This window comes from Lagenorhynchus albirostris, chromosome 11 (assembly GCF_949774975.1).
Source record: "Lagenorhynchus albirostris chromosome 11, mLagAlb1.1, whole genome shotgun sequence".
In the NCBI taxonomy this organism is placed as follows: Eukaryota; Metazoa; Chordata; class Mammalia; order Artiodactyla; family Delphinidae; genus Lagenorhynchus; species Lagenorhynchus albirostris.
In genome coordinates, this window is record NC_083105.1 from 68,900,411 (window position 1) to 68,920,957 (window position 20,547).

A 20,547-nucleotide genomic window follows, 5' to 3' on the forward strand; every position below is an offset into this window, starting at 1 on the left:
AACAGACCTTTGAAACAATGATTTCTAGTTTAATATGGAAAGTCAGAAATGCTGGTTCATGGCTCCAATTCCCAATTCTAACTCTTTCCCTTGACTTCTAATTGAAACTTTTATGAATGTACATTTTAAAGACCAAAACTGGCGTCGCCCCTAGGAAATAAAGAGGAAACAACGTGTCAAAAATCCAGGGTAAATGGACAGTAATTGTATTGTTTTTGCAGCCCATGATTATATCCAATCTTCATGATTCTGAATAGGAAAGACAGCCACAAAGGCAACATGACTCTGAGATACCGACTGTCTGCACCCGACTCTGAAAATACAGGCAGAGCCCAGCTCACACAGACTTTAATCTGGGTCATTTAAAAAAATTTGGTCTTTATCTAAAGCACAGTGAGAATCTATTGAAGAGTTTTAAATAGGAGAGAGATTTTACTCTTTTAAATAATCACAATGGTTTCAGTGTAGAGAGTAGTTTGTAAAACAGCAAGACTGTGTTCAAGACTAGGAAGGATGACAGCACTGGAGATGGGGAAAATGGAGAGTTTTAGGAAATAATCTAGGAGGAAGTAAAATGGGGAAGCCTTGAAGATTGATTGACTGTAAGTGGGTGGCAGAATTGGAGAAGTAAAAGAAGAAAATAATAAACACATGCTTAGCTGTAAGAGAATTATTTAATTTTATCCAGCATCTCTTTCTATTTAAAAGCAACAAAAATGGAAAAAAAGTCTATTAAGTAAGGAACAGAAGGAAGCTTCCTTCTAGTCATAGACAATATCAGTCTTAAAATAATAAACAAGCTCATATAGTATAGTTTCATAAAATATAGTTTGACACAATATAGTTTCAATTCTAAGATGCCTATTATTTCAGGATTTAATGTTTCTGAAATCAAGTGTGTCCTACAATTACAACTTTAACAATTTCCTGGTCATCAATCAGAAGACTACGTCATGTGCTATCTACACTGTATAGAATTGCTCAGTCTCTCATTTCTCTCTTATTTCCTTTTCTACCTTAGAGAGATAAAACTCCCTTTCTAAAGTCAAATATTCCCCTGTTAGTCTCCCAAGGCTATTTTCTTTCCATTGTATTTTCATTCTTCTGTTTAATAAAGTCAGACAGACGTAGATTCAAATTCCACATGCCCTCCTTATCAGTTATGTCACCTTGATCAGATAATGTAACCTATCAGAATTTCAGTTTCATCATCTTAAAGTGGGGATGAATGAACACTTATATTCCAGAGTTGTTTTGGTTTTAGAAGGGCTTCATATGTGAAACATCTTACATTATAACTGATGAATTATAGCTGTTCAATAAATTATAGTTATTATTATTTCTCCAAGGTGCCCCTCTTTCATGATATGCTACAAAGAAGGGAATGATGTTAAATCATATTAAAATCAACTTAATACGTACCAAACTCTACTCATATCATCACCCCCTCATTTTTTCCATGGCATCTTTATTTCCTGATTGCTTTATTCCAATTCATGTTGTAGATGTTCCATCATTCTTTGAATTCCTCCATCTCACTAGAATTCTAACATCTGCTCTGTTGCTGTCTTATTGCTTCTATCTCTAAAATTTGCTTATATTTGTCTCTGTCTTTCCATTTTCATTTATTTTTATTCACATCTCCATCAACTCTTAACCATCAGCAACTTTAAATCACTGCAGTAGTCACCTAGACTGTGTAACCCACTTCTACTCTCTCATTATCATCTGCCAACATCTGTCCTTCCGCCCATGGCCATGTTGCTGTATACTGTCTCAAAAAATTTTGGAAGTTTCCCAATAAATAGTCACACTCACCATTTCAGCTCTTCCATGTCCTGTTTACATTCAATCCTTACAATCTTACATCACATTATTCGCCTGCAAGATGTTCGTAGCTCAACATTAGACTACCTGCTGCTACACAAACATTCTGAATTTTCTTTTGTTTGAAAATTCATATTTTCCTTCTGCCTGGACATCTCATTAAAATCAATGACTGAAATCCTCTTAAGGTTTAGCTAAAATGCTTATTCTTCCAGGATGCTTTTTCCTTCATTCAGCCCATTTGACCAACTATAAAGAAGACTGCCTATTCTGAAACTCCATAGCACTTTAAACCTCAAGTGTACCCCTTAGCCTATAAGAACTTGCAGTATAACTTTACAATTTATGGAATATCTCTCTGACTCAGGGTTATTATAAAATCTGTAAGTGCCCTGGGAAGCTAATCATTTTGTGCTTGTTCAAGAAGACACTTTCTAGGTATGTTTTTACCATTTATTTGGAGAAGGGAATGAAAGTTGCATGGGGAATGAACAGAAGTAAACCACTATCATTCAAGATGTTCTCTCTAAAAATTCAGCCTTGGATCCCCACATCATATCTCACTTTGTAAGCAAATCCAATACACTTGTTTTAAAATTAACATTAATAGTAACCTATTATTTAAGCAAGCACCTTAAGAATGTTCCTCACCCTACACCCAGTCTGTCCTATCAAAAGTTTCTTCTGCCACTTATAAGGACTTCTGATATACACATTGTCTTCATTTTATTTTATGTATTATGCCCCAATGAAGTTTTAGTACCCTATTTAGACTTGTGTCCTAGGCAAATTACTTGACTATCTTATTTATACTTATTCTGATCTCTGGGGAACTTTCAGGTGCTGAAAACAATCTTTGTAAAAAAAAGATCCCAACTCTTTGAAGCAAAATAAATTATGTCATAAGTAATCGCATGTTTTTAGTTCATACTAAATCAATACCTGTTTTGTGGGGAAAATGAGAATTCAGTGGACATCTGAAGAAGTATCTGATGATAAAGAATGATGGAGGGGAAAACCAATTTAACTCTGAGTACCAATTTATTGCCTCTTTTAACAATTGTAGGCCAACCTGACACATCTTCTTCTCCTCACTGATAGTTACCATTTCAGTTTTTATTATTTTATTGTGACATTTAAATTTCTGGACATGAACTGTTAATAATGTCAATGTTACATGTAAGTGATAAACTACTCTGAAGGATTTTTAACACGCACACATACAAGATGTTTATTTTAATTGGTGTACTGCAGTATTTGTAGTGAGATACAAAGATGAAAACAGTTCAGATTAATGACTCTCATCTCTCATTTTGACAGCCCCTTTTTCAAAGCACTAGTATTACCCACTTAGAAAGTGGATCGATGCCAATGTTTAGAGCATTACTTCTTCCTTCAGCGCACCAGATGGTACTAAAAATTCAAAATATTTTCTACAACAGCTGTATCTTTAACAACAAAATTAATACTAGCCGAAATACCACTGCTATGTGAAGAGAATAATGATCAGGCTCTTAAGTTTAATATAACTAGCTCCATTCTAGGGAATAGTAAGAAACAAAAGCAACGAAAACCGAAAACATAATCTGATCAACTCTTGCTAGATGTCAATCAGGTGTGCTGTCTGGTATCAAAAACCTGAAGTGTAATCTGAGTACATTTATCATGGAACAGCTGCTCCTCTTGGAATGTGAATTACACCTTCCTCTGGAGGAACCATTAATCCATTGACACATTTTCAGCACTAAGTTTTCCCAGAGAGCATCATAATTTTATTTAATCTCTTTCTTTCTTCATTTGAGGAAATAAATCTTTTAAGGAGGATTTGACTAGAAGTTAATCTTGAAATTCTTTTTTTTATATACAGCAGGTTCTTATTAGTCATCAATTTTATACACATCAGTGTATACATGTCAATACCAATCGCCCAATTCATCACACCACCACCCCCACCGCCCCATGGCTTTCCCCCCTTGGTGTCCACACGTTTGTTCTCTACATCTGTGTCTCAATTTCTGCCCTGAATACCAGTTCATCTGTACCATTTTTCTAGGTTCCACGTATATGCGTTAATACACGATATTTGTTTTTCTCTTTCTGACTTACTTCACTCTGTAATGACAGTCTTTAGATCCATCCACATCTCAACAAATTACACAATTTCGTTCCTTTTTATGGCTGAGTAATATTCCATTGTATATACGTACCACATCTTCTTCATCCATTCATCTGTCGATGGGCATTTAGGTTGCTTCCATGACCTGGCTATTGTAAATAGTGCTGCAATGAACATCGGGGTGCACGTGTCTTTTTGAATTGTGATTTTCTCTGGGTATATGCTCAGTAGTAGGATTGCTGGATCATACAGTATTTCTATTTTTAGTTTTTTAAGGAACCTCCATACTGTTCTCCATAGTGGCTGTATCAATTTACATTCCCACCAACAGTGCAAGAGGGTTCCCTTTTCTCCACACCCTCTCCAGCATTTGATGTTTGTAGATTTCCTGATGATACCCACTCTAACTGGTGTGAGGTGATACCACACTGTAGCTTTGATTTGCATTTCTCTAATAATTAGTGATGTTGAACAGCTTTTCATGTGCTTCTTGGCCATCTGTATGTCTTCTTTGGAGAAATGTCTATTTAGATCTCCTGCCCATTTTTGGATTGGGTTGTTTGTTTTTTTAATATCGAGCTGCATGTGCTGTTTATATATTTTGGAGATGAATCCTTTGTCCGTTGATTCATTTGCAAATATTTTCTCCCATTCTGAGGGTTGTCTTTTCATCTTGTTTATGGTTTCCTTTGCTGTGCAAAAGCTTTGAAGTTTCATTAGTTCCCATTTTTTCATTTTTGTTTTTATTTCCATTTCTCTAGGAGGTGGCTCAAAAAAGATCTTGCTGTGATTTATGTCAAAGAATGTTCTTCCTATGTTTTCCTCTAAGAGTTATATAGGTTTGGTCTTACATTTAGGTCTCTAATCCATTTTGAGTTTATTTTTGTGTATGGTGTTAGGGAGTGCTCTAATTTCATTCTTTTACCTGTAGCTGTCCAGTCTTCCCAGCACGACTTACTGAAGAGACTGTCTTTTCTCTATTGTATATCCTTGCCTCCTTTGTCATAGATTAGTTGACCATAGGTGCATGGGTTTATCTCTGGGCTTTCTATCTTGTTCCATTGATCTCTGTTTCTGTTTTTGTGCCAGTACCATATTGTCTTGATTACTGTAGCTTTGTAGTATAGTCTGAAGTCAGGGAGTCTGATTCCTACCACTGCGTTTTTTTCCCTCAAGACTGCTTTTGTTATTCGGGGTCTTTTGTGTCTCCATAGAAATTTTAAGATTTTTTGTTCTAGTTGTCTAAAAAATGCCATTGGTAATTTGATAGGGATTGCATTGAATCTGTAGTTTACTTTGGGTAGTATAGTCATTTCCACAGTATTGATTCTTCCAATCCAAGAACATGGTATATCTCTCCATCTGTTGGTATCATCTTTAATTTCTTTCATCAGTGTCTTATAGTTTTCTGCATGCAGGTCTTTTGTCTCCCTAGGTAGGTTTAGTCCTAGGTATTTTATTCTTTTTGTTGCAATGGTATATGGGAATGTTTTCTTCATTTAACTTTCAGATTTTTCATCATTAGTGTATAGGAATGCAAGAAATTTCTGTGCATTAATTTTGTATCCTGCCAACTTTACAAAATTCATTGGTTAGCTCTAGTAGTTTTCTGGTGGCATCTTTAGGATTCTCTATGTATAGTATCATGTCATCTTCAAACAGTGACAGTTTTACTCCTTCTTTTCCAATTTGTATTCCTTTTGTTTCATTTTCTTCTCTGCTGAAGCTAGGACTTCCAAAACTACGTTGAATAATAGTGGTGAGAGTGGACATCCTTGTCTTGTTCCTGATATTAGAGGAAATGCCTTCAGTTTTTTATCATTGAGAGTGATATTTGCTGTGGGTTTGTCATAAATGCCCTTTATTATGTTGAGGGAGTTTCCCTCTGTGCCCACTTTCTGGAGAGTTTTTATCATAAATGGGTGATGAATTTTGTCAAAAGCTTTTTCTGCATCTATTGAGACGACCATATGGTTTTTCTTCTTCAATTTGTTAATATGGTGTATCACACTGATTGATTTTCATATATTGAAAAATCCTTGCATCCCTGGGATAAATCACACTTGATCATGGTGTATGATCCTTTTAATGTGTTGTTGGATTCTGTTTGCTAGTATTTTATTGAGGATTTTTGCATCTATATTCATCAGTAATATCAGTCTGTAATTTTCTTTTTTTTTGTAGTATCTTTGTCTGGTTTTGGAATTAGAGTGATGGTGGCCTCATAGAATGAGTTTGGGAATGTTCCTTCCTCTGAAAATTTTTGGAAGAGTTTGAGAAGAATGGGTGTTTACCTCTTCTCTAAGTGTTTGATGGAATTCATCTGTGAAGCCATCTGGTCCTGGACTTTTGTTTGTTGGAAGATTTCTAATCACAGTTTCAATTTCATTGCTTGTGATTGGTCTGTTCATATTTTCTATTGCTTCCTGGTTCAGTCTTGGAAGGTTATACCTTTCTAAGAATTTGTCCATTTCTTCCAGGTTGTCCATTTTATTGGCATAGAGTTGCTTATAGTAGTCTCTTAGGATGCTTCGTATTTCTGCGGTGTCTGTTGTAACTTCTCCTCTTTCATTTCTAATTTTATTGATTTGAGTCCCCTCTCTCTTTTTCTTGATAAGTCTGGCTAATGGTTTATCAATTTTGTTTAACTTCTCAAAGAACCAGCTTTTAGTTTTATTGATCTTTGCTATTGTTTTCTTTGTTTCTAATCATTTATTTCTGCTCTGATCTTTATGATTTCTTTCCTTCTGCTAACTTTGGGTTTTGTTTCTTCTTCTTTCTCTAGTTCCTTTATGTGTAAGGTTAGATTATTTTTTGAGATTTTTCTTGTTTCTTGAGGTACACTTTTATAGCTATAAACTTCCCTCTTAGAACTGCTTTTTCTGCAACCCAGAGGTTTTGGATTGTCATTTGTCTCCAGGTATTTTTTTTATTTCCTCTTTGATTTCTTCAGTGATCTCTTGGTCATTTAGTAACGTAGTGTTTAGCCTCCATGTGTTTGTGTTTTTAATGTTTTTTCCCCTGTAATTCATTTCTAATCTCATAACATTGTGGTCAGAAAAGATACTTAATATGATTTCAATTTTCTTAAATTTACTGAGGCTTGATTTGTGACCCAAGATGTGATCTATCCTGGAGAACATTCCACGCTCACTTGGCAAGAAAGTGTAATCTGCTGTTTTTGGATGGAACGTACTATAAGGATCAATTAAATCTATCTGGTCTGTTGTGTCATTTAAAGCTTCTGTTTCCTTATTTATTTTCATTTTGGATGATCTCTCCATTGGTGTAAGTGAGGTGTTAAAGTCCCCCACTAGCACTGTGTTACTGTCGATTTCCTCTTTTACAGCTGTTAGCAGTTTCCTTATGTATTGAGGTGCTCCTCTGTTGGATGCATATATATTTATAATTGTTATATCTTCTTCCTGGATTGATCCCTTGATCATTATGTAGTGTCCTTCCTTGTCTCTTGTAACATTCTTTATTTTAAAGTCTATTTTGTCTGCTATGAGAATTGCTACTCCAGCTTTCTTTTGATTTCCATTTGCATGGAATATCTTTCCATCCGCTAACTTTCAGTCTGTATGTGTCCCTGGGTCTGAAGTCAGTCTCTCGTAGACAGCATATATATGGTTCTTGTTTTTGTATCCATTCAGCAAGCCTGTGTCTTTTGGTTGGAGCATTTAATCCATTCATGTTTAAGTAATTATCGATATGTGTGTTCCTATGACCATTTTCTTAATTGTTTCAGGTTTGTTTTTGCAGGTCCTTTTCTTCTCTTGTGTTTCCCACTTAGAGAAGTTCCTTTAGCATTTGTCATAGAGTTGGTTTGGTGATGCTGAATTCTCTTAGCTTTTGCTTGTCTGTAAAGCTTCTTATTTCTCCATCGAATCTGAATGAGATCCTTGGTGGGTAGAGTAATCTTGGTTGTAGATTTTTCCCTTTCATCACTTTAAATATATCATGCCACTCCCTTCTGGCTTGTAGAGTTTCTGCTGAGAAATCAGCTGTTAACCTTATGGGAATTCCCTTGTACGTTATTTGTTGTTTTTCCCTTGCTGCTTTCAATAATTTTTTTTGTTTTTAATTTTGCCAATTTGATTACTATGTGTCTCAGTGTGTTTCTCCTTGTGTTTCTCCTGTATGGGACTGTCCATGCTTCCTGGACTTTGGTGGCTATTTTCTTTTCTATGTTAAGAAAATTTTCCACTATAATCTCTTCAAATATTTTCTTGGGTCCTCTCTCTCTCTCTTCTCCTTCTGCAACCCCTAAAATGCAAATGTTGTTGCATTTAATATTGTCCCAGAGGTCTATTAGGCTGTCTTCATTTCTTTTCATTCTTTTTTCTTTATTTTGTTCTGCAGCAGTGAATTACACCATTGTGTCTTCCAGATCACTTATCCATTCTTCTGCCTCAGTTTTTCTGCTGTTGATTCCTTCTAGTGTAGTTTTCATTTCAGTTATTGTATAGTTTATCTCTGTTTGTTTGTTCTCTAATTCTTCTAGGTCTTTGTTAAACATTTCTTGCATCTTCTCGATCTTTGCCTCCATTCTTTTTACGAGGTCATGGATCATATTCACTATCATTATTCTGAATTATTTTTCTGGAAGGTTGCCTATCTCCACTTCATTTAGTTGTTTTTCTGGGATTTTGTCTTGTTCCTTCATCTGCCTTTTTATCTTGTCTATCTTTCTGTGAATGTAGTTTTTGTTCCACAAGCTGCAGGATTGTAGTTCTTCTTTCTTCTACTGTCTGTCCTCTGGTGGATAAGCCTATCTAAGAGGCTTGCACAGGTTTCCTGCTGGGAGGGACTGGTGGTGGGTAGAGCTGAGTCTTGAAATTCTTTAAGTTGCAATAATATTATCTTTTTTATTATAAGATATAAAAGATCTTGTGAAGAATATGAGGACTTTAAGTCTGGTTTAAAATAGGGCTTGACATATATAACTTAAATCCAACAGTCTGATGAACCTATGCATCTGATTTGTGCATACCCACAAAAATATTAAACAGGTTATTAGTTAGAAAGTCGTAGAAACAGAAGATAGAGATGATGATGAGTATTAGTCTAAGTGTAAAGGGAATTAACTTAAAGTGTTAATAAACACCTATAGGAAGATGAAATAATAGTAACAAGGATTTTATTATTTTCATTCATTTAAGTGAGTAAAATAACACACTAGGTAAGTATTTTATATAGTTTTAAGAAAATAAAGAATGCAAAAGTAATGTTAGGTTGATACTATTAACTTTTCAAGAGAAATTTTGCTTCAACATAAGACTAATTATTAGTTTATTTAGTGATCTGCCCTTATGATTTTAAGATATATAGGTCTCTCCTGAAGTCAAAGCACATTGTTATGGTGAAATAGATTATTTTAAAACTAACTTCTATCCAATAGAATCTAAAGAGAGGAAGTTTACTGAGGGACTACTTAAAGTATAGATTAGGAAAATGTCATTTGCACTTTTGTCATTAAGAATCAGAGAGATCAAACTCCCTCAGATATGCTTTGAATGATAATTAAAAGGCAGTCAGGTGCTCACTTCAACAGCAGATATCCTAAAACTGGAATGATGCAGAGTAGATTAGCATGGCACCTGCACAAGGATGACAAGCAAATTTGTGAAGTGTTCCATATTTTTGAAATCAGAAAGAAAAATGCAGTCAGTAAAATATTCTTGATAAGGGGAGTGAAGACAGCCAGTTGCAATTTTAAAATCAAGGTTTCTCAACTTCAGAATAATTGATTTTGTGGATGTATAATTCTTCATTGTTGGGGAGAGAAGAGCTGCCCTGTGCATTTTAGGATGTTAAGCAACATCCCTGGTTTCTCCTCACTAGATGATAGTAGCACCGTTAATTGTGACAACCAAAAGTATCTCCAGGCTTTACCAAATGTCTCCTAGGACACAAAGTCTATCTCATTTAAAAACCACAGCTTTAGACTGACAATTTGCAACCTTTAGGTATGGAATTTATTTAGGTAGCTCAAAATAATGACAAGGAATAACATCAGATGTAAACTCCTTGAGGGTATAGACTATCATTTTATCATGACTTCTTAGTATGGCTCTTGTAAAAAAAGAGGCAACTAATAAAGGAGGAATATTACAAAATCAAGCTTAAGGAGAATTGCAAAGAATTCTAATTTACATCAGTAAATATCTGGGGCATAGTTGTGAAAATGGATTAAAAGGATGCTAAACAAATGAGGAAAAAGCATTAGTTCAGGGTGAATTTTACATGTAGGAACACTTATCAGAGATTCCATGCACAATTTTAAACAGTTAAAAGTAGTTTTAATTTACTTAGTCTGTTGACTAAAACCTTGATTCAAAGCTAGTACTAGCTGAAGATGACAATATGATACACCAGGAATATCTCCCTACTTAGAAAAAAAATTGCACTGTCAGATGTAACTATTTTGAAACTCTAGAGCTGCTGAAGGCTTGCAACTTCCAGGGAAAAACTTGGATGGTAAGTTGTAGTTAATTTCAGTCAATTTTAGCTCTTAGTACAGTAGAAGCTACCCTTCACCTCAACCACCACCCCAAGCCACGTGGCAGGCAACGCACATACAAAAATCAGGAAAGTATGACCTACCCAAGGAAAAAGAATAATCTACAGAAATTATCTCTGAAAGACCTAATGGCTGATATACTAGACAAATACTTTAAAACAATTATTTTAAAGATGTTCAAATAACTAAAGGAATATGTAGAGGAAGTCAAGAAAATGATGTATGAACAAAATAGAAATATCAATAAAGAGAAAATCTAAGAAGAAACCAAAAAAATGCTGAAAAGTACAATAACCAAAATGAAAAATTCACTAGAGGGATTCAAAGGCAGATTTGAGCAGAGAGAAGAATCAGCAAACTTGACAATGGAAATTATCAAGGCTGAGGAACAGTAAGAAAAATGGTGAGGAAATCCAACAGAGCCTAAGGGACCTGTGGGATGCCATCACATATGCACCATGGGAGTCCCAAAAAGAGAAGAGAGGAAAACAATAAAGGATAAAGAGAATATTTGAAGAAACAATGGCTGAAAACTTCACAAATTTGATGATAGACGTGAATATAAACATCCAAGAAGCTCAATGAACTTTAAGATGAACTAAAAGACCCATGCTGAGAAACATAATAAAAATTTTAAAAGCCAAATACAAAGACAAAACCTTAAAAGCGGCAGAACAAAAATGAATCATCACACACAAGGGATATTTATTAAGAATATCAGTAGATTTCTCATCAGAAACTTTGGAGGCCAGAAGACAGTGGGTCAATATAGTCAAAGAACTAAAAGAAAAAAAAACTGTCAATCAAGAATCCTATATCCAGCAAAACTGTCCTTTAAAATTGAGTGAGAAATTAAGACATTCCCAGATAAACAAAAGCTGAAGGAGTTTGTGACCACTAGACTGTCCTGCAAGAAATGCTGAAGGGAATCATTCAGAAAAAAATGAAAAGACACTGGACAATGACTTGGAGCTGTATGGAGAAATAAAGGTAAATACATGGGAAATTATAGTTATCATTACTGTAACTTTTGTTAGTATATCTGAATCCTGTTTTACATAATTTAAGAGACTGGTACATTTAAAAGGATTATTAGTTTATGTGATAGGGCACACAATATATAAATATGCAATTTTGTGACATCAACAACCAAAAGAGGTGGGGATGGAGCTGTAAAGAAGCAGAGTTTTTGTATGTTATTGAAGTTAAGCTGGTATAAATTCAACTTAGAGTGTTATAACTTCAAGATGTTAAATGAAATCTCCATGGTAACCACCAAAAAAATAGCCATAGAATATACACAAAAGGAAAGGAGAAAGAAATTTCTCCCTAACAGTAATTGCTTTAAATGTAAATGAATTAAACTCTCCAATCAAAAGAAAGAGATTGGTAGGGTAGATAAAAATGCATGATCCAACTGTATGCTGTCTACAAAAGACTCACTGGCAATCCAAAGTTTTGTAGGTACCCATGGCTTACAGTGCTATCCCTTCAAGCTGTGCTCACAGGTTGTTAAAAATAATAAGTGGCAGGCTAGATTTGACCTGCAGGTTGTAGTTTGCCAACCTCCAGTCTATATGACTAAAGCATGTAAAGATGTCCCCTTTAAAGTTAAGAAGTTGCTACTGTGCCATTAAGCACCATAGCAATCCATGAGTTTCTTTGCATTTTGGAGGCAAGGTGTATTACACTGAGGTATAAATATAATATTTTTACCTTTAGCCTGAAATGCTGGTTTTGACTGGGTCCATAGAAAGAAAAAGTGGTTCAGACGACAATGGATGCAGTTCTGCCACTCACCTGACACAGAGATTTCAGTGGTTCTCATGGTGTTTCTAGCAGATTAAAAGACCATGTGAAGAATATGGCATAGTGGAGGGTCTTAGGATTTCAGAGCACAGCCTTAAATTCTTTGGCAAGTATCTGCTTTTGAAAAACTTTAACCTGGTATACATTGAATACTAACTATATGACTATGTAATCCAAAGTGCCCATCATGAACTGGATGCTCTGTAATCTACATAGACATAAAGTCAAACATTCCAAGCTGTACTTTGCCAACAAGTAGAAGTAAAAAAAATGAGGTTGGAGCTGAACTGATTCTGTAGAAACAAATATATGCATGAATCAGTTGCTTAAATTTCTTGCCTTTCTATATCTGCTTTGCCAGCCCTTATTGAACACAACTTATGGTTTCATGGGGGCATTCTCTATAATTCATTTGGCTTATTTTACAAATATATTTTTGTGGTATTCTGGCACCAGCTGAAAATGGTCTGTGGATACATTAGAGCCCCATTAAACTATGATCATAGTAAATAATTAAGAAGTGATATTTCACCTGTATAAAAAATCAGTTGAAGTATCTCTTTTTTCTCTTATAGTGGAAGGAGATATGATGGTCTAAATCGAGGACACATATAAATCTTAAGTCTGTGACTCATGAACTTTTAGGAAGAGATATGGAGATAAAACTCCTAGAATCATCTTATAATATGTCCCATGTGAATGCCCACCAAAAAGCTCACATTTGTTGACAAATTCTGTAGATATCCTTGAGCCCCATTTCTCAGTCATTGACAGTGGGTTCATGGCACAGTAGCAGAAGTTCATGCATTGCAGTCTGGACTACATAGACGTCCTCTAGCTCTGGATCCAATCAAAATGATAGCCTTTCAGCTCAAAGGTAAAGTATTATACTTTATGTATTATACATTGCCTCCAAATGCAAAGAAATCTATTATTGTGTCTCATAGAAACAGAGGACCTTGATGAAAAGGGTCATATTCTTAAGGATAAGTGATTTGCATGGACTAAAGTAAAAGGACTTGCTTTCACTAAGGTTGACTCAACTACTGCCATCACCAACTTCTCATTTTGCAAACAGCAGCAACCTGCCATGAATTCCCATTATGTTAAGTTAGCTAGTTAGTTACCCGGTGGCTGGTTGATTGTAATGGAATGCTTTCTTCATGGGTGCAAGTACCTATTCCAATTTGTTCTCATTAGAAGATACTTATTCTAAATGAAGTTTGCTCCTCCTGTTTACCATACTTCTTCCAGCACCATTATCAGCGGACCTGCTAATGCTTTGTATGCCATCATCATATCCTGTACCAAATGTATTCTCCTCGCTTTACAATGAAAGATTCAAGACCTAGAGCTAATGCCCATAAATTCACTGTTCTTATGAAGACTCCATTTCCCATAAGCAGCTGGCCTTACAGAATGGTTGAGTGCTTTGTAAAAGACTCATTTACCTCACCATCTGGGGACCCTGTGAGGTTGAGATGCTGTCCTGCAGGAAAGGATATATGTTCTGAACCAGTGGTTCTGTTTCTTCTGTAGCTGTAACACAAGAGTCTGAGAATTAAAAGGTAGATTTGGGGAGAATTTCTCATATCATACCAAATAACTCACTCACAAAATGTTTGTTTTTGCTTTCTGTTCCTAAAATTCTTTGCTCTTTTGTCTTATTTTTTCACCGAGTGGCATAACCCAATGGCTCTATTGAATTGGAAAATAAAACTGCTAACTTATCATTTGGGAATTTTCACACCATTGACTGAATAGGCAAAAGCAGATTTAATTTATCCTTACTATCAGGAAGAGATGAGATTGTTGCTACTCAGTGGGGGCTGGAAGGACTGTGGATGGAACACAGGTCATTCTCTGGGGATACTTCCTTTTACTGCCATGTCTGGTAGTAAAAGTTGAAGACTACTACAAGAGGCTTAGATTCCTAACCAACTGAAATGTATATCAAGGATAGAGGAACCTGGAATATAAAGTAGAAAAGGGAAGTCAGATATTCAGCTAATACCTATGACAAACTGTGGAAATGACAATTGTAGTCACTTCTTATGTGTATGTGTATATATATACATACACACACGTATGTGTATGTCTACATGCATATATAAACATGCAGATGTATATATATATTCATGTGTGTATGTACATAAGTTTATATACAACACATATGTGTATTTCATTGTTGTATATAAGGTACATATTGGGATAGTTATTAACTAGTTGATATGATTGAATCAGCATCTTGATGGGACTAGAGGAGGAATAGACATCACTTTCAAATTCTGAACATTGCCCTAATGAGAAATTGAGGTGCTCCATTTGTTGAGAGCGTGAGAGCACTTGGTTTGTATGAGCAATGTTTGCATTTTTGTTAGAAAGTCATAATTTTAAAAATTTGAAGTATGAAAAGAGGATGATTTTAATATTGTGCTAGGATGGACTGAAGTGGATATTTGTTGGCTTTTTATGGGGAGAGAGAAGTTAGTTGTCGCCTACTACAGAATCTAAAATTGCTACATACTCACTTTCCCAGGCCCCTGTGCAGAGATAGTGGCAAATTCCTTTGGGTTACTGATGTTAGAAGTAGTCTTCAGTTTCTAGTGGTTAAGTGACAGGAGTGTCCAGAGTTACAAGGGTGATGTCCAGGGTGTGGCATCAGCTGTACCAGTGAGACAAGCTAGACATCCAATGCTCAGTGGTGCAACTCTGTTCCCCCACTGGCTAATGGTGTGGCATGATATGCCTGGGGTTCTAGCTACCCAGCTCTCTTTGATTTGGGGGCCTAGTTCTCTAGCCTTCCATACAATTATGAGTGTCTCTCAAAATTGTTTAAATAAATTATTTTTACTGCTTTAACAGGCTGGAATCAATTTTTGATAGTTCCCTTAGGACCCTGGTGAGCATAACAACTATTTTTTAAAGATTTTTTTTTCCAAACGTTATGTCATAAAAATGAAATCACAAAAAAATGTATTTGGGTTATTTTCAAGTTTTCTAGTATAGACTTTTATTTTCTGCTCAGCTGTACTGAGCAGTGACTGTATGCTCTCTCTCAATGTAACATTCTATTCAAGCTCCATTTTGTTTCATGGTAAAAATTCTTCAAAGAGGAAGGGAGTTACATACTTCGACTTAGCTTCTCTGTGTCACAAACAAGAAACGTAAATTGTGAAGTCAAATAATTTACTTAGTATATCTGATAAAACATAAATCCACTTGAAGTAAAAGTAATTATTAAGTTATATTTGGCAATTATGTCATTAATCATTTTTTCTGGTTTCTGGAAGTCTTGGATTCCTCATTAAAAGGGAAATAAAAATGAGCAAGAATGAATTAATTCTACAATTTAGCAATTAAAAAACATGTATTGTTTCAGTAGGTGGTCTGAGATTAAGCAAAACAAGTTATTCATTTCTGAAATTTCCTGGCAGAGTTTTTCTTTGACTGCTGCTTAGAAATATACAGTAGTTCTTTCTGTCATCTGCTTTAATGCTCTTGTTTCAGGGTCACTTTGTTGTTTTCATTGAGACCCTAACTAGTTTATTGTCATTGCAGCGGAGGAAGTTGTCATAACCTATCTTTGATATTAATGACTATCAACTTTGTGAGGTCCTCAAAGCTGGCAGCATATCAATTTTGAGATCCAGACCATTGTCATCATTCCAGACTTAATTGCTTTGCTTCAATTATTTTTCATGAACATGTAGGACCACCACTCTCAAATTTTATGGGTTTGCACCAGTGACACAAGAACAGATTGAGCACTTTCCCTAAAGTGTCCATGAGAATAACACTTGCACACTGCTCTCCATCCATCCAGACAACGGGCACTTTTTACAGGCTCTTTGGGGATTCAATACAGAGCCCCAAAGGCAACGGCCGAGGTGAAGACATTATTGTTTCTTTCTCACAGTGAATGGTATTTTATAGGGGAGGTTCAGGAGAAAGATGAAACACACACACACACACACACACACACACACACACACACACACACAGTCTCTTAAAACAGCTCAACAGTGAATGTATGTTCTCTCTCTATTAATCATTTTTAACCTTACTCATTTAATAGGTTATGCCTTTTATAACAAAGCAAAAAGCAAAGTTCTTTTGGCCCCATAAGAGTGTGACTCCTAAGTGAGCAGATAGTGGATATGACACCCCTGGAAATTAGTTGCTTTACTTCAACAAATAGAGTAAAGGGGAAGACATTTTATACCACCAATTTTCTTTTCAAATATTTTATTTTACCCTATTCTTTCCTGTTTTTAATCAGTTTGCAAAAATTGGTTATCGTCACTACTTTAATATCTTAGGTAGGTAAGGGATTACACCATATTTTGACCAATATGTCAGAGGCCAGGGCCCCAAAATAAAATGTTAGTGTCCCTGCTCAGTTCCTCATTCATCAGCTCTGCTGTAATTGTGTATGCATGTCTTTACTGTGAAGTGAAACCTTTGAGGAATTATGATATTCTGTTCCTGAGATACATATTCAATCCAATGAAGAGTTAAAGTAAGTATTGTAAAGACAATATTTTAATAGGCCAGACTAATTTGTTATTTCTAGGTATGAGCTTACACTTTAAACACAATGGAAGGAAATCTTCATCATTCATTTAATTAGGTAGGTGAGGCTGCTGATATTGGGAATAAGCAGGCAACTGCACATAACTTTCTCTGGGACATTTTTAGGTTCAATTCTGACAACAACTCTAGGAGGGAGATTTTATTAGCTCCATCAGAAAGAGACATATAAAGAGTTAAATAATTTATCAAAAATCACAGAGCTAAGAGGTGAAAGGGTCAATACGCAAACCTAGATGTAGTTGACTTTAGTTATATGCTATTTCTACTCTACCATTCTGTCTTATCATATCCTGAAAAAGTATTTTTACTCCATGTCTAAGGAACTTAATCATTGTTAAATTAAAAGAACAAAAGCACAGTTAATAGTAAACATAAAAGGTAAGATAAGAGAGGAAATTGATATGTATTAAATGGCAAGGACCTTAGGATCTGTTTTGACATATTGTTGCCTTATTTAATCTTAACAAAAATCCTGTAAGATGGATAATATTAGGATTAGAGAGTTAAGGTTACTTTCACAATATTAGATAGCTAGTAAGTAGAAGAATCATAACTTAAAGACTGAGCTCTTTCCACTAATGATACCGTTTTCATTAATTTTTTAAAAGCAATATGGAAGAAAAATTTTCCATAGGAATTGACACAGAACCAGTGTGTAGAGAACTGGAGTAATTTGCTTACAAATGAATCTGCAAGATGTTAAGGAAAATGTAGAGATTTTAGGAAAGGACCAATACAAGCTCAGAGGATACGCGGTAGATTTTACCCATGTGTCTGAAATTGTTTTGTTCCACTGTGATAGGTGGTATAAGAGTGCTGGTGGTAAGCATTACAAAATTAAAGCAGAGAAATAAGGATACTCTAGTGAAGACTCAAAAATTGTAGTAATGACAATGACAGTGTATACTTTTTCCATTTAGTATTTAGATATATTTTTGAGGACCTTTGACGTTCATGTGTTATCACAATTAATGTTTATAGATATAATGGAAAGAGAAAAACCTGATTTTGAATATCCAGTCTACTAAGTCACTAGCTTGGTGACTGGGGCAATAGAGCTACTGCTTTGAAGCCCACCTGAAAAACAAGGATTATAAAAATTGGTTCAAATTTTCAGAATGGTAGTTTGGTAATGTACATTAAAATGTAAATGGCAAATATCCATTTATGCAACAGCTTCACTCTAAGAAATTTCCCTAAGAAGTTAAGCATACAAAAGCCCAAAACTGTGTATCAGTATGAAAATGTACTAACCCAAAGGACATAATCATACCATTTTTGAAAGTAATCGCCTATCCTTTAAGAAAGGGAACTGTCTGATAGAAAATACCATAATAATTTGTTCAAGTTGAGGATGGGGAGGTACCAGTGAGAAAGCCATCTGTCACATATCGGGAATCAACAGTTGTGTGGGGATGAGGGATGGAGTAGCATGATGGGAAGCTGGAATCTGAACTTAGAATGACCAAGACATTTTTAGCAACATTAATGCATAATATAAAGCGTGGATTGTTTGCCGTGCTATGATGCAGTTCCCTTCATCTTCCCAAATCTTCAATGCCTCACACAAATGATTTCTGTGTGTAGGAGATTTTTGGAGGATATTCAGGAAGACTGGATTTCTGACTCTGAACAGAAGAGGACTAACATAAGCAGAGTGATGAAATGTTCATTAAATCAAATCAGAGGAAAAAGGAACTCAACCCACCAGTAATGATGACAATAAGCATCCCCTAGGAATACGTAGAAATCTCTGGAGAAGCACTGAATTTCCCATAATTTGTGGAATAGAAGTTGAATCAATTATGTCTAAATCTTAACATGAAAGTTGACACCTATTGACCTTTGAATGATAACTTATGCACAAAGGTGATGATCATATATATTAAAACAGGAAAAAAATCACAAACATTTTAAGTTTCCATTTGCTAGGGGTTGGTAAAGGTATTTATATTCAATATATTTGTTGACATATTTAACATATTTTTGAGTAAAAAAAACACTCAGCATGTTAGAATACTGCATTTATAGCCTGATTCCAAGTAAAAATAGTTCTACAAATTTATCTACATATGAACGTGTACATGAATACATGGCCAAAAGATGGTTCCTCAAAGTTTTTACAGTGTGTATTCAGGACGGAGAATATAAGATAATCAATAAAGATTACTTTAATTTACATTATTTTGCACTTTTTGAAATTTTACAAACAGTATGTATTTTATTTACAAATTCAGTATAGTCATTTTCAAAAATAAAAAGAAAGGAAAGCCAAAAAAGATTACTTCACATAGTTGGTAAGGGAATTGTATGTTAAGGGAAATACGGGACCCCAGTACCAGTGCTCAGTTCTTTATAGGTGCTCAGTAAGTGTGAATTTTCTTTGCTTTTCTCCTCTGTATGTCAGCCTCAGCTTTCCTTTCTGTAATATGGAAGAAATCAATAGCTATACCCTGGCAAGTTATCAGAAAGTTCTGGGGAAATTAAAGAGCAAACAAACTAAACCAAACATCAGCAATAACAACAGCAGCAAAAAATGTTTCCTAGGGCTATATGCCTGGAGATTCTGATTTTGATAATAATTCACATGGGGAAAATGTTGACTCTGATGATTCCTAAGATGTCATTGACCTCTAATATTCTAGAGTATATTTATTATATTGCTATCCTATTTGATATGTTCAATTATTACTTCTACCTGGTTAAGCATTATAAATTATAAGGATTCTTTGAAAACAAGTTGATATATATTAATGCCTTGGATATCCCTAATTATAGTAAATATGAACACGTATAGTATATGCTACTTAAACACTGACAGAAGAATGATTACCAATTTAAAGGAGAAAGGGACTAAGCTGAAATGCAGCTCTATTTGTAAATCTATTTGGTAATCACATATTAAACTTTGCATAAAATATGTTTTAACTTGATAGGTGTCTCTTTAGCAGAGTTTAGTATTCTGAATTAAATATAATAAATCTTTGGAAAATAATAATGTTATAATCTGGAAAACCTGTTTTTCTTAACAGTTTTATTGAATAAATGCAAATAGAACTGCTTATCTTTATAACCTTTGAAGCTTTATCAATATTGTGTGCTCCAGTGTTAGAAGTTAGGTATGGCTACGCATGAGCACCGTAGAAACTAGAGGCAATTTTTAAGGTAATTTAGCTGCCAATAAAGCAGTTCTATAAAATATTTAAAAATTTAAACAAGTAAGACTTTCATTGACTCATATTTGTCATTTTTTATTGTAGATGCTATTATCTAAACGAGTTCATATTGCTAGGAGCATAGTAGGTGTTGTATTAATGATTACTGAATTGAGCTGTGATACACTGCCTGCAGTTGATACAGTTCTAGACAAAGGAGTCACATATTAAATAATCTCCAACAAGCAGGTGCCTAATGCAAAATTACAGCAAGTATTTACAAAAGGACCCAGATTCTTGACAATTTCTATAACGTAAACAAATGCTTATGTACGAAATGCCACATTTTCTAGTTTGGGCAATCAATTGCTTTAGTCAATCAGTAAAGAAATAGTCCTAGCAAGATTGTCTCTGTAGATGACTGAAAATTCTGTGTAGCAATGATTTATACATCTCACTTTTCAAATGACCCTCCTAGCCATGTTCAGATGTGGTAATGCACATCTCGAGAAGGTGCT

At 34.9% G+C, this 20,547-nt stretch overlaps 1 non-coding gene across 1 annotated transcript; it reads left to right on the forward strand.

The window, feature by feature from the left end:
- The first annotated feature begins 9,484 nt into the window (after positions 1-9,484).
- On the forward strand, positions 9,485-9,591 carry LOC132530174 (U6 spliceosomal RNA). Its single transcript, XR_009543726.1, has one exon. It is a non-coding gene; the product is annotated as a U6 spliceosomal RNA (small nuclear RNA).
- Positions 9,592-20,547: the final 10,956 nt, after the last annotated feature.